General features: G+C 37.8%; 1 pseudogene across 1 annotated transcript; it reads right to left on the reverse strand.

Annotated features, from left to right (window-relative positions):
- Window positions 1–2,345: 2,345 nt before the first annotated feature.
- LOC143627032 (ATP-dependent Clp protease ATP-binding subunit CLPT1, chloroplastic-like) lies at window positions 2,346–12,779 on the reverse strand (annotated as a pseudogene). Its single transcript, XR_013152529.1, has 6 exons — window positions 12,551–12,779; window positions 8,036–8,071; window positions 7,166–7,275; window positions 5,033–5,210; window positions 2,907–3,034; window positions 2,346–2,484 (listed from the first exon to the last, which is right to left on the reverse strand). The product of XR_013152529.1 is annotated as an ATP-dependent Clp protease ATP-binding subunit CLPT1, chloroplastic-like (transcript).
- Window positions 12,780–13,271: the final 492 nt, after the last annotated feature.

Genomic DNA, 13,271 nt, shown 5'->3' on the forward strand with positions numbered 1-13,271 from the left:
CTCGATTTGAAGATTTAGTGACCCGATTTGAGAAAAATATGAATGAGTGATCTAATTGGAACACTTTTGAAAGTTGGTTACTATTCTATGAGATATTCCCGATATGATATTACAAAAATTATGCTAAATGTTTTGAACATGTTGAAGTTGTTAGAAACTTGGTATTAAAATATTCGAAATTAAACAAATTGTTAGTATTTGATATTTTGAGATCGAGTTTCAGGTGACAAAAAAGTGGTGGCAATGTAGTGGTAAACATTTGAATCCCTCTAGCAAGACTCTTGGTTTTAAACTTTAAATGCAACTTTCACTGGTTTTTTTCGCTTTTAGCCCAAATGACAGGACACATGACCGACACAAGCTGTAATTTTATCATATCTCACTGGTTAGATCTTGTGACTTGTGATTCCTTAGTAAGAGGTTCTCGAGATTGCTAAAAAATAAAGATGTTTGATATTTGTGGGGAAACCTACGAATTCTAATAGTAATAGTTAATGAATATGGGTACCTGACAAAGACGGGTATGAGGCTGAAAATACCCAAACGCATTCAGTTGACATCAATGTATTTATGGTATGATTTTCAATTAGTAAGGGTATGTTTGGAATTTCTTATTTTACCTCCTAATAAGTGTAACTTGTTAACTTTTCTCTCTCACGTAAAACGCAATCACAAGCAACTTATTAATATCCAAAAGTTATAAGTCGTCAATTCCAAACACCTCTAAATTTTTGTCAAAAAGTAAAATGTTATAGCTCCCTGCTGCTCCCACTAGTCCAACTGAAAACTTTACACAATTTGAATGTGTAGTGCGATTAGTTTAAGATTAGAAGGTTTAAGGCATGAGGAAAGTAAGAGACAATGCATCATTAGTTGGTCACTGTGATGGTCGGCTCAAGGGGTGTGTGTGTGTGTGTTCAGACACTCCCTTAAAAAACAGATGGTCCCAAACACTCAACACACAATTCTAGCTAACGATAACTTCATGCCCACCCTGTGCACGTGCACCCTCATGCCTCCTACACTTTACAATTGATGCTTAACTATAATAACACTTTATTAAGTTGATACGTCATTAGGCCTGATACTTATCTATAACTAGAGGTGCACAAACCAGTTTAAAACTCAACACCGGTTTCGGTATTCAACAAAAGTCAAACCGGTTTATGATCGGTTTCGGCTCGAGTTGAAACCGGTTTCTTAACCGGTTTGGGTAACGAAAATTACAAACTGGTTCCAAACCTCCGGTTTCAATCGGTTCCAAACCGGTTCGGTATTTGGGTCGGTTCGGTTAACCGGTTCCAAACCGGTTTTTACATAATCAGTTTCAAACCGGTTCGGTTTCGGTTCGGTTTTTGGGTCGGTTCGGTTAACCGGTTTATTTGCCTCTTAACTATAACAAAATATTGCATAATGCCCGGCCACGGTGACAATGGGCTTTAACTAACTCATTCTTTAACAAGCTCTGTGTGGTTTAACACTTTTAACTTTTAAATAAATAAAAGAAAAAATTGAAAGAAAAAAAAAAGAATGCCTGATTGAGTAAGGGCCGTCTTCGAGAATCGTGAATTTTGAGCCGAAGGTGAAAAAATTTGGGTTAAATTAGTTGAGTAATTGGGTTTAAATATTAAAAGTACTTTTTTTTTCAAAAGATATATATAGTTTCCAAAAAAATAAAAATTCGGGCCTATTGGGGTTTCGGCCCGGGCCGGTTGACCACCCGGCCCTGCCTCATAGCCGGCCTTGGTTAGCGCTTCCCAGTTTGGCGCCCCCGCTTTAATTCTCGTTGCGCGGTATAGTAGGGCGGTAAAGTCCACAACGAATGGCCTTATTATAAAAACCTGTTGACTGACCCGACCGACCGACGCTAAGGTGGGTACACTAGTCTAGTGCATGTGGCACTTGATGGAATGTAAATTGACAACCACTTGGGTTAAACAGTACAGAATAAGTGGCTCAACTGTTCCAATTTAAAGGTGAATGTGACTTATTCACATCTAATTAAAATCACTTATTTGACTCGTATGCGTTTCATCAGAATGCACTCTAAAAATGGCCAACCGACATAATTGCAAACCAAATACACAATGGTGGTCCAGACCGGTTGACCCGAGAGCCGGCCAAATGTCTTTTACTATCATCATTCAAGTTTGAAATAATGTAGTAACAAACTTCAATCATTAAATTAATAAAAAAAAAGATGGCTTTTATTCTAACCAAATGAATGATGATCCTTTTTGACTTCTTTTTTAAAATTTTACAATTACAAAATACAAACTAATAAAATTGCACCAAGAAAAGACATACCTATCATGTTCAAGATCACTGGGCCTCTTGTATAGGACTTTGCAGATTTTGGGCTCTTAAAATATTACAAATTCTCAACTTTGATCCATCTTGTAATTTGTAAATGGATGAAGCAGAAACATTATATAAGGTTCTTTAAACTCCCTTTTTGAAGCTCAAAATGATTTCCTTGTCCATCTGAATATATAATAATAATATATGATTTGATTATTTTAACAAGCAATATGCCTATTTGTATAACTATATCTAGGGGTGTGCAAGAAATCGAATTGAAACAAAAACTGACATTTTGGTTTTACTTTTTGTAAAATCCTAACTAACGGATCTATTTTGGTTTTGCATGTAATAATAATCAAAAAACCCGAACCAAACCGAATTCCTAAATTTTTATTTTTTTATGTTTTATTTTAAGTAACTTATAATAATTTAATAAATATGTAACAATTTCGGACTAAAGTTTTCAAGCTCAAATGGAAAAAACTGAAACCGAACCAAAACCAAACGGTTTCAAAAAATTGAAAAACCATATTTTTGGTTTTCGGTTTGGTTTTAACCCAGCACCGCACCACGCACACCCCTAACTACATCTATAAACTTACAGATTTCGCAAGCTCTTTAGCTTTATCATCATCAAAACCAAGCATTGCCATTAATTTATGACCGGCAGATTCCTTCTGTGCCCAAATTCCTAGAAGCAAATGAGATGTCGTCACTTCTCCGTATTCTCCTATAAATAGTACAAACAAGAAATCACACTTTTAGTAACTAGAAATCCGGAGGCACTCACTCAAAAACAAATTGTATTGGTAATTTTGTTGGAAATTTATTGGGTCCCTCAGTAGTTTGAAATTCTTTTAAAAGACGTAAAATAAAAGCACTCTAAATTATAATTCCATCAGTTGAGAATTTAGTTGTTTACTGTTAGTGGTTTAGTGACTGAAATATTGGGAAACTTAGTGAATGTACCAATTTGCATCTTTTGGTCAAGACATATGAGCTTAGAACCTTTGACACTCCAAACGTATTTTATGATTAAAAATATTTATTATTGGTCAAGAGATATGAGCTTGAAGTCGTGTCATGATCCGGAGAATTTTCTACATATTAATGGAACTTGACCCATTCCGAGCCAATATATTCTAACCCGTTCTAACCTGACCCATTTTTGCCCCCAATGGAGGGCAAACAGAGGCGGGGCCCGGGAAATTTTTTTTTAGGGTCAGTTTTAAAAATTCATGGGCCGGTGTTAATTTTCTTGGGGTGCGGTCGGATTGTCGGAATTTTAATGTCATCATCATTATCGTACTCAGTAAATCCCACCAATAGCAAAGCTACGGTAGGGGTCTGAGGGTGGTAAGATGTAGACAACCTTACCTCTACCCAGGGGCGGACCTACATAGTGGCCGTCGGGGTCCCGGGACACCAATGTTTTTTAAAATTTCTTTAGAAGCGATATAGAAAATATTTGAAGGACCTCATATAAATTATCATTTGGACCCCATAAACATGTTACACATCTACTCCAGTGGGAAAACCCCCGGTTTTATGTGCGGAATGTCTCAGCTACAACGGTTTCACTCTTTTTTTCCATTTTTTTTATTTATTAGTCAAATAGTCAATATAGTGATTAGGGTTATATAAGTTTATAAGATCAGGCCAGAAACAGAACTGCTCAAGCCTCATCTCCTCAAGACTCTGCCGGACCGCCACCAGCCCACCCCCTGTTGCCGTCATGCTTCTCCGCCAACAGCCACCCTCTCGGCCCTCCTCCATCGTCGTTCCTTTCTGATTTTGCCTTAACTCTCCGGTAATTCTAGGGCTAAAAGATTTAGATTGGTTATTGTATGTTATATATTATTATTGTTAGATTATGACTTTGTTATGTTAAAAACTTGAATTTTAGGGTTAATTATGCAAGAATCATTGAAAAGAATGGGGAATGGGTTTGAAGATGGGGTATTTTGTGTGTTTTATTGTAATGATATTGAATTTTACCGTTTCGAATGACATCGTATTTTGTGTTTTATTGTAATGATATTGTTTTCTATTATGTTTCTCAACCCGACCTGACCCGACCCGACCCAAATACCGGCCAGCTCAAAAATTTTGAACACCGAAAATAATGGGACCCCATTGTCAAAAAATCCTGGGTCCGCCACTGCCTCTACCCCGTAGGATTAGAGAGGCTGCTCCGGTGAGACCCTGGCTCGATAGTAGTTTTGCATCAAGCCTTGGACATAAGGCACATAACACTCAACCATTGGCACACAGACTGATTGGTGCTTGTACCCTTGTCTTCGGCCACCAACGCCACCACATGATTCCTGATTAACCTTCCGCCACTTTTAACGTTATTTTCAAGAAATTAGTAAAATAAAGTAAATTAGGGCAATTTCACTTTTGCCCACCCGAGGGCCCACACGTATATAAATTTTAATGTATAGACACTAAAAAAAACTCAAGGGGTGCAAACGACCCCCATGATAAAGCATTGGGTCCGCCTCTGGAAGCAAATCCTATATCCGCCACTAGACGGAAGGCCTTTTTCTCACAAGTGAGTTAAAATTATATATTGCATATTTGCACCTACACATTCCATCAATACATGTGTGTGTGTGTATTATGATTTGTACATAATGCATACTAGATATAAAGTACTGCAAGAAAAACGGCACGTGAGAGTAATTATTAAGAATGCTATTTACAAGGATACGAAAGTGATTACCTGACTTTAGTTTCTCACTGATTGCCCAATCAATGACCTTCTGAGCTGCGTTAGTCAAAGAGGGATGCTCGGGGCTAAAAATATACATGTCTGATTTTCCAAGTAACTTTACAGTTTCTTCTCACTTTAAAAAGTGTTACACCACTTTCTCTTAATAACTTTGCAGCCAAACTAGTTCCTGCAAATTGAGTAAAAATCAAAAGATGGTTAAAGAAAAACACAAAATTCCTACTTGTTGCAGCAATAATATGAACCCAAGTCTACAAAATGGCGTGGCAATAAAGAGTTAAAGACACGTGTAACCAATAAAGGCAGCAATTTGAATAAAATATTTCAACCAAACATTGAGCTGTATCTATTATAAAGATTAAATGTAACTATAACCATTCTTTTTCTCTGATGTGCGGTTTCATGATGAAAGATTGTCATAGAAAACACACAGCTTTCTAAGTATAATATCATTTACGTGTCAGCTAAAACACTGAGCTGTATCTATTATAAAGATTAAATGTAACTATAACCATTCTTTTTCTCTGATGTGCGGGTTCATGATGAAAGATTGTAATAGAAAACACACAGCTTTCTAAGTATAATATCATTTACGTGTCAGCTAAAACACTGAGCTGTATCTATTATAAAGATTAAATGTAACTATAACCATTCTTTTTCTCTGATGTGCGGGTTCATGATGAAAGATTGTCATAGAAAACACACAGCTTTCTAAGTATAATATCATTTACGTGTCAGCTAAAACTGCATAATTGTATATTTGTATGTCAAAAACGGCAACTTATGTCTCCACTTTCTAGGACATTAAAAAGCTTAATCTTAAGGCAGAATTCATATGAAGTTTAACCATCTGTTACCTTATTAGTGTCCACTTTGGACAATAAAACTATTAAGTATGATCGAGCCCTAGACAAGCGGACCTTATTTTAACAGCCGGAACAGTAACAATGAAAATGGCCCCTTCCTTAGTGAGATTGTACGAGCAAATGCCTGAACCAAAATATGTTATTGCTATGGGAGCATGTACAATTACAGGGGGGATGTTCAGTACTGATTAGTATAGTACTGTTCGTGGAGTCGATAAGCTAATTCCTGTAGATGTCTATTTGCCGGGCTGTCCACCTAAACCAGAAGCAATTATAGATGCTATAACAAAACTTCGTAAGAAAATATCTCGAGAAATCTATCCAGATAGAATTGTGTCTCAGCGAGAGAATCGGTGTTTTACTACCAATCACAAGTTTCAGGTTGGGCATAGTATTCATACTGGAAATTATGATAAAGGATTCCTTTATCAACCGCCATCTACCTCAGAGATTCCTCCTGAAACATTTTTCAAATACAAAAGTTCAGTATCTTCCCACGAATTAGTAAATTAGACAAGATTACTTTGCACAGAATAAAAGTTGTGGCTCAATCTTCAGAAATTTTATCGGAAATCTGAAATACTTATACCTACAAAAAAATGCGGGAGAGATAAAAAAGATGCAGGGTAATTTGTCTGCTTGGCTAGTTAAGCATGCGCTAATTCATAGATCTTTGGGCTTTGATTACCAAGGAATAGAGACTTTACAAATAAAACCCGGGGATTGGCATTCCATTGCTGTCATTTTATATGTATATGGTTACAATTATCTCCGTTCCCAATGCGCCTATGATGTAGCACCGGGCGGACTATTAGCTAGTGTGTATCATCTTACTAGAATAGAGTATGGCATGGATCAACCAGAAGAGGTATGCATAAAAGTATTTGCCCCGAGGAGGGATCCTAAAATTCCGTCTGTTTTCTGGGTTTGGAAAAGTGTGGATTTTCAAGAACGGGAATCTTATGATATGTTGGGAATCTCTTAGCATAGTGGTTTTAATAGGTTTGACTCATTGACCTTGAGAAGTAATCTTTTGAATTGTTTTGTCGTCAAAATCAAATACTTTGATGTATTATACTTAAGATGTATTATACTTAATAGTTTTATTGTCCAAAGTCAATGCTCATAGCGGCTTGCTAGCTTAATATGATTCAGCTTATTAAGTGACAGGTTGATCAACTAGCTGATTACACAGAAGCATTATAACAAGATACAATTCAGGAACGAGGCTAATAATTAGAGAAATTAGCTGACTAACCCTCAACCAATATGCCCATCAACAGGGCCTCCGTCCCAGTGTTCATATACTTCAACTTCCTAGCTTCCAATTCACCCATGGCAAACGACTTTATGAATCTAGACGACCATCTTCACACACTCGCAAAATGAACATCGATTTTGTCAAAAAAAAAAAAGAAATGGCAAGTGCATAAGTAGGCCTGTAAACGAACTGAACGTTCAGTAAACATTTTGTGAACCGTTCGGCAGGAAGTTAGTTCATTTACATTCATGAACGCTCATTTATTTTCGTTCGTTTACGTTTGTCTGTTAATGTTCGTTTAAACCATTTAACTATGTAACTTTATAGTTTTTTGAAAATTAATTAACATGTTAAGTAAATAAGAACCCATGTCGGCAGGGAGTTCGTTCATTTACATTCATGAACGCTCATTTATTTTCGTTCATTTATGTTTGTCCGTTAATGTTCGTTTAAACCATTTAACTATGTAACTTTATAGTTTTTTGAAAACTAATAAACATGTTAAGTAAATAAGAACCCATGTCTATTTCCCGCTTCCATGCTAAAAAAATAAAAACCCTGATTGCCCTTTTGGATACGTCTTAATAACTAACTTAGATATATCATGTGCTTTTAAACAATTAATCTAGATGTGTTTGTTAGACATTACTGAATACTTAATGTTTTATATTTGTCCTTTTGTGTTCATTTAGGTCTGTGTGTATGTTTACGAGTATTCATTTATGTTCATAAGCTGCTCTTTTAGAATGTTAACAAACAAACATAAACAAGAAAATCCATTTGTTTAACTGTTTGTGTTAGTTTGCAGTCCAAGGCATAAGTACTGTACTAAAAACAGAACAACAACTGAGTAAAGTAAGAAATTACTTGGCTTTAGTTTCAGGAGTTGCCTTCTCAGGTGTCCTGCAAAATCCAAACCAAATTGCACAATAAACGTCGTTAATTTATAGTAAGCAGAATTAGAGGTGCAAATACCTGTTAACTGTTTTTTGGAATATTGATTACTAACCATAACCAGTTACTAGTCAAAATATCAAAAGCGATTGTTGCCAAAAATAGTTAATGGTTCCTAACCGGTTTTTGTGTGAAAAATCTCTCAGCTGTGTAACCGGTTTGGTCTGGTTTGGTTATTAACCTGTTTAGCCTATTGAAAAAAATTGAAATTAATCTTATTAACACTAACCACATTAGCCTATGTTCCGTTAGTAACTGATTTCTCGTATACGGTCATTAAGCGGTTACAGTTTGGTTGCCAATAACTGGTTAGAGTTCCTAACCTGCTTTTGAGTGAAAATTCCCTCACCTATGTAACCGGTCCGGTTCAGTTATTAACCGATAATAACCTATTGAAATTAGTTTTAGTAACACTTACCGCATCAACCTATACCGGTTGCGTTTTGGTCACCAGTAACCGGTTACAGTTCCTAACCTGCTTTCGAGTGAAAAAATCCCTCACATATGTAGCCGGCTCGGTTCGATTATTAGATTAACCAATAATAACCCATTTTAACAGATTTCAGTTCAGTTGCCAGAATGTCAGCAACCGGTTACGGTTCCTAACCTGCTTTCGAGTATAAAATCCCTCACCTTTGTAACCGGTTCGGTTCAGTTTTATCCTCTTAACCAATAATAACTATTGAAATTAACTTTAAAAACACTAACATTACTAACCTATATGTTTTGTTGGTAACCGAATTCTCCTATACCAGTCATTAACCTATTACAGTTCGGTCGCCAATAACCAGTTACAGTTCCTAACCTGCTTTTTGTTGGGTTATGAAGGCCTTTGGGCCGGTTTTATTAGGAGGCCCAGTTTTGGTTCTTAATTATGTTTAACCCTAATAATGTTTATTATATATATCCCATCATGTAATTGTAATCTTTGTTCTGAGCTAATAAGAAAACCTAGTTGCAGCCCGTGGACGTAGGTCCCCTCGCGGGGACCGAACCACGTTAAATTCTTGTGTCGTTTATATTTTCGTTTATGCGTGTTTATCGTTGTGCATGTGTGTGCTGTTTCGCTTCCGCGCGCCGCTTTGATCCTAACAAGTGGCATCAGAGCTTTGGCTTGTTGGACACACGGTTCGTTGCACTGGTAACGATTTCGCAGAAGGTTTTGGTTCGAATCTGTTTTTTGGTGATTAGGGTTGGGTAGGTCCGTCACCGTGAATAACTCTTGGAGATCGCAGGGTTAATTTCTGGTTCGTGTTCATCAGTGATCGACAGTCAAGATTGGTGGCTGTCAGGCTGAGTTAGGGTTTGACTATTTATTATCAACCGTAAATTAGGGAACCGGGTTTTGTGAAGACCATTTAGGTTCGGGTTCAGATTTGTTTGCAAGAGATTAGTCTGAGGTAACTTTATATAGTTTATTTACAGTTAGTTGATTTATCGGTTATTGCAAGAGCAAATCGGTTTATTTGGCAGTCATCTGTTGAACAATCGTCAAGTTTAGGCCCGTGCCCTTGTTGTGTCTGTTCACTGTTTTCGATTTGTTCTCGTTTGTTATTGTTATAACTGAAGACGAGGTGGTTATGATCGGAATGTTGACGGTTATGGATTTTGGTTGATTGGTTTGTCATGTGAACTTGGATATAGTACTGGTGATGGATAAACTTGGAGAAAATGGAACCAGCGGGTGTGCTGGTGACGGCATAAGTGAAAAAAAAAAAATGAGGTTAGTGGCAAGTCATGTAAACTATTGCTCGTTTGGATGATCTTTCGGTTAGGGTTTGAGTTAACTGATCGTGTGTACGGTCATAGAACCCTTGGTACCCGCTTGATTTTATGAAAGTTCTACTGTTGTTATAGCTGTTTGCCTGTTAGCTGGTTCGAAACTGTGATTATTACTTCTTGTTCGTTTGGAATTGTGAAGTTATATCTTGTTTGGTGGTGATCAGTGGTACACCATTTGAGAGGTTCATAATCTCGTGTTGGGTAAAGTTATTTGCCGGGATAGTACGAGTGGGGTTCATCTCATGGAGTGTTGGTGTGGCATGGGTTGGGATAACAGAAACAGTGGGAGCTGGGCATAGTCGACTTGGTAGGTTGCGTAGAGGTGAGACATTTTAAGGGTCGATGTCGAAAGGTTTGGAATTCTGCTTTTGAGAATGTATCTGGGGTTGATGCATTGGGACTCAGTGAAGGCGGTGACGACTCTTGGGTTCAAGATTATGGTATGCTTTATTTGTTACTCACTTCAATGAAGCATTGTTGAATCTTTTAATTAAAGACTTTTGGAAGATACGAGTTTTTTTTTGTATCGTCGGAAGAAGTGAACCAACTTCCGAGTTATAAGGTCTTGGCTCGCTTAATCGGGTAGAGCTAAGGGGTTTCAGTTTGCAGACATGAAGCCTAGAGCCACGAGGATGTCAGCTTGAGCGTATTCAGAGGTCTGAACATGTTCGGGGTTTTGGTAACAGTGGGAGCACGCAGGTGTGTTCTAGGTTTGTTTCCAAAGGGACGTTGGGTTCGGAGGACCAGGAATCCGAATGTGAAAATCTCTCCTGGTATAGTCTGCTGATTTGGAGAGTGTTTATCCTCTGGAAGTCTTTGAAGCCGGTTGTGTGAGTAAGTGAGGGTCGGTTAAGATTGAGGATGAGTCATTGGCGAGTTTTGTCATGGCTGGGTCTGGGATGACCGGATTGGAGTTCTCGGGAGCTTCAATAGGCCTTTCAGGTAACTGATGAGAAGGGCGGATGCAACCAGGGTGTGGATTGGTAGAAATCTTAGTTTGTTCCTAGAGAACTGGAGGCTTGGAGAACTTCTTTTGTTGAAGTTTTAGCTAGTTCTTGGAACTGGAGGCTTGGTAGATTTCTATTACTGAAGATTACTAGAGTTACTGGATGAATGAGATTGTTATATTTACTTGGATGGCAGGCTGGAATTTATCGCAAGGCCTTCAAGTGGGAGATTGTTGGGTTATGAAGGCCTTTGGGCCGGTTTTATTAGGAGGCCCAGTTTTGGTTCTTAATTATGTTTAACCCTAATAATGTTTATTATATATATCCCATCATGTAATTGTAATCTTTGTTCTGAGCTAATAAGAAAACCTAGTTGCAGCCCGTGGACGTAGGTCCCCTCGCGGGGACCGAACCACGTTAAATTCTTGTGTCGTTTATATTTTCGTTTATGCGTGTTTATCGTTGTGCATGTGTGTGCTGTTTCGCTTCCGCGCGCCGCTTTGATCCTAACACTTTTAAGTGAAAAACCCCTCACCAATGTAACCAGTTCAGTTATTATCCTCTTAACCGATAATAACCTATTGAAACTAACCTTAATAACACTAACACTAGTAACCCATTTCTCCTATACTGGTTACCGGTTATTAACCAGTTACATTTCAGTTGTCAATAACCGGTTACATTTCGTAATCTCCCTGACTCCCTCACATGTGAACCCGAAGTTAATTAACCGATAATAACCTAATGAAATCAACCTTATTAGCACTAACGACATTAACCTATGTTCCGTTAGTAACCAATTCATCATATACTAGTTATATACAGTTGCCAATAACCGGTTACATTTCCTAACCTCCCTCGCCTTTGTAACCGAAGTTAATTAACCAATAATAATCTAATGAAATTAACCTTATTAACACTAACATTATTAAACCTACGTTCCGGTAGTAACTGCTTTCTCCTATACCAGTTATTAACTAGTTACAATTTGGTTGTCAATAACCAGTTACAACTCCTAACCTGCTTTTGAGTGGAATATCCCTCACCCGTGTCACCGATAATAACAATAACCTAATGAAACTAACCTTATTAACATTAACACTAGTAACCAGTTTCTCATATACCGGTTATTCACCAATTACGTTTCAGTTGCCAATAACCGGTGACAAATCCTAACCTCCCTCACAGTGGTGAAGCTTGGACATACACGTCGAAGGGGCCGGACTCAATATATATACACATTTCATAAACTAGAGGGGGATGGGCTCAAAATCGGTCGGAAACGGGTAATTTTACACTATATATAAAAAAATTCGGCCGAAAACAGATAAATTTACACTACCGAACGAACAAACGAAAGGGCCGGGCTCAAAAATTCAGTCGAAAACGGGTAAATTTACACTATGTATAAAAAAATTTCGGTCGAAAAAGGATAAATTTACACCACCGAGCGATAAAACGGAGGGAGCCAGGGCCACCCCTAGCTACGCCACTGCTCCCTCACTCACTGTGCAACCAAAGTTAATTAACCGATAATAACCTAATTCCTACGTTCCGTATTAACCTTATTAACACTAACACTATTAACCTACGTTCCGTTAGTAACCGATTTCTCCTACACCGGTTAAACAATTACAATTTCCACCTCAAAATGAAATGAAATCCACATAATAACATAAACAACGAATCGTAGACTTACGGAGCTGCAGGAGTAGACGCAACCGTCGCGACGATGTACGGAAACCTAACGGAAGTTTGACGCCGGTTTGACGGCTGAATTGAGAGATGAAGTCCGGTGAAAGAAGTGGTGGTGGTGATAATGAACGGACGGAACGATGAATTGTTACGGCAGGCGGAAGATGACGGTGAGATTGAGAGTACTGATAGAGATTGAGCAGCCATTGATGGATGGATGAAGAAGAAGAAACCCTAAGCAACTGATTATATTTATATCAAATCAGATCAACTCAAATGATGGTGATGGTTTGAGTGGGTGTTTGGGATTTCGTATTTTTACCTTCTTATAATTTATAACTTATCAACAAATTTAAAAGTTGTTTAGGATAGGGATGGTACCGAAGGCACTGATCCTGAAATTCGAAGTAGATGGTACTGGTATCGAAATATTTGGTTTGATATTTCGTGCAAAATTCGGGAAATATTTGTACCGTATCGATACCGAAAACTTAAAACTTGGTACCGATTCGGTACCGGTAACAATCGGTGCCAATACCGAAAACGCTCATCCTTAGTTTGGGATTGTTTAATATGTGAGCGGAAAAGTTTCATAAGTCACAAGGATTTGACTTGTGACTTATAGATAAGTCATAAGGAGGTAAAAATAAGGAATCCCAAAAGCCACCTAATTCCCGCTTGTGGCTTAGTGGTAGGAGGTTTGCGTTACCTAGTGGAGATCCAAG

Source organism: Bidens hawaiensis, unplaced genomic scaffold (assembly GCF_021521415.1).
Source record: "Bidens hawaiensis isolate Kalapana, Puna unplaced genomic scaffold, B.hawaiensis_p1.1 tig00004595_1, whole genome shotgun sequence".
In the NCBI taxonomy this organism is placed as follows: Eukaryota; Viridiplantae; Streptophyta; class Magnoliopsida; order Asterales; family Asteraceae; genus Bidens; species Bidens hawaiensis.